The 2,500-nt window shown below is 37.6% G+C and overlaps 1 protein-coding gene across 1 annotated transcript in view; it reads right to left on the bottom strand.

Moving 5' to 3' along the window:
- LOC145245816 (uncharacterized) overlaps positions 1-2,500 on the bottom strand; it is an 81,334-nt gene that overhangs the window by 9,486 nt on the left and 69,348 nt on the right. The window lies entirely within an intron of this gene.

Here is a 2,500-nt window from a genome sequence, read left to right on the forward strand (position 1 = left end):
ATATATATATCATCAGAGGATTTCTGGTCTGTGGCTTTCCTTGGTTGTATGAGCTGCAGCGTTGTTCAATTGTAGAAATAATTACACACACACACACACACACACACACACACACACACACACACATATATATATAAGCGAGATAAGACACTGATAGAATTCAGATGAAAAATCCTGATAAATATTACTCAATGCTCAAATTCTATTACTCATGGGGATAATTACAATGGAATGGTATATCCACCCAACATCAGATACATTTTGTCAACACCGAGAAAGATTTTGGACTATATCAACCAAAACACACTCAACGCACCAACGAATACGGCTGCCCCGTATACTTTTCGAAAAATCAATAAGGGGCAATACGCCTTTGCTATATGTTATATTACCTTCTCCCCTGGAGCTATTGTCTATCCACCTGGATTTATAACCCCGAAGGACATTGTACTCCTTCCGATAATGGACTGCCTAGGTTGTATCAACTTCTCTTTTCGTATAATTTTTTTCCATATAATTTATATGGTTATCCACAACAACTCAAAAACTATTTTCGATATTTGTGGTAAAAAGCAAAATAAGCGTCCATTCACAGCTGAACATTTTGCTAACCGCATTTCATTTCCTGATGATATGAACCATTATTGAAAATCCATGGAGTAAGGAAATTAACATAACCCCTTCTATATATTCCTTTTGTCAAACAATAAATTCATGATTCGAATATATGTGTCTATATGTTGTGTTTCAAGAATTTAAAATCTAAACAGCAAACTTATATATATATATATATATATATATATATATATATATATATATATATATATATATATATATATATATCAGTAAGAGAGTGAAGGAGACACACACAGATTATATTATTTATGTTTGGTTATATCCTGTAAAACCATATTGTGCACTGATATAAGCAATCTTATGGCAGGGATTACAAAATGCATTGTTACATGACCTGAAAGTTTCATCTCTCTGATGCAATGTGATACTCTAAGAAAGCAACCCCTGTTATGGACTTGCGCCAGAAGCAGAGATGTGTCATTGAATTCCTGGCAAAAGTCCATTATGAATGGTAGTGACGATGTAGACTAATACTTTCTGGAGTATAAAGGGTCGCTCGTTTTAATAGTACCACTTCTGTTTTCGTAGCTCGTCAACATTTTAGTTAATAAGAATAGGAGGCATTACTTTTGGAACGACCAGACTTCCGCGCACAGCCATTGTTCATCGCTGGCAAAAGTACATGGCGAATCGTGAAAAATAAATTTAAGAGCACAAATGGTCGCGCGTTGTAATGACACTATTATCGTCTTCGTAGCTCTTCAACTTTTTAAGTTAAAAAAAAAATAGGAGTCTTTACTATTGGAACGACCATCATAGATTGATTCAACCGTTTCCCAAAGTTATTCGTAAAATGATTCCCGAACTTTGATCGACCTTGTACCCTACTCGTTAGACAGATGCCTGTGGCGCAGTGGATAGAGGCGTTGAAGTTTTTATGGTTCCAGGTGAACATTGTCTGAGAATAGCGGTTTCAGTCTTACTCAAAGCAGCCAGAGGATTAGTTGGTCAAACGTGGTGAGACGACAACAACTATGGTAGGCAGTAATTACTGGCGATGCAGTTAAGAAACTCAGCATTCCTATTCTGTCGCGGTTTACCATCTGACGAAGGCCAGAGAAATAGTTGGACGAAACGTGGTAAAACAACAATTAGGAGATGTGAATAACAGTCCGGAAATACATAAATAAATATGAAATAAAATGGAGGTGGAAGGACCTGGATACTCAACGTTTCGCCCGATTTATGCGGGCTTCTTCAAAAGGGATGGTCATTGACGAGAGAGTCGGAGGATTGGGGCTATATATAATGATGGGGGAGGAACACGCTGCTCTCCCCCATCATTATATATAGCCCCAATCCTCCGACTCTCTCGTCAATGACCATCCCTCTTGAAGAAGCCCGCATAAATCGGGCGAAACGTTGAGTATCCAGGTCCTTCCACCTCCATTTTATTTCATATCGTCGGATTTAATCCAGCTCAACAATCATAAATAAATATACAAATTACTTATCTCAAAGGATTCTAATAAAAATATAATATATAACCCACATGGGGTTTGGTATAAATTTCGACTGTCGGATGCCATGTGTTTTTTGGAAACCAAACTTCATTTTTCTTATGGGTGTAACACAAATGTCTCCGACGTCTTCTTATTCAAGAAAAACAATGGGAAGTATTCAGGGGAGCCAACAATTCATGTGACTCGCAGATCTTTGTATTCTGATGGATGGATTTCATTTCGATCCAAACGGTTAAGGCATGTGTTGGGTGGGGCACTAGAAACAACATTGTTAGAATTGGTCAGACAAAAACCACACCCTTGTGTCGCGACCCAGGTTATCGAAATAAGAAAAACATGTCCCTCCTTTGCCTCATTTTTCTTCCTTTCTTTCCTTCATTTCTCCAATTGTTCTTTCTTTC

This window comes from Euprymna scolopes, chromosome 23 (assembly GCF_053919585.1).
Source record: "Euprymna scolopes isolate OS-2025 chromosome 23, ASM5391958v1, whole genome shotgun sequence".
Taxonomy (NCBI): domain Eukaryota; kingdom Metazoa; phylum Mollusca; class Cephalopoda; order Sepiida; family Sepiolidae; genus Euprymna; species Euprymna scolopes.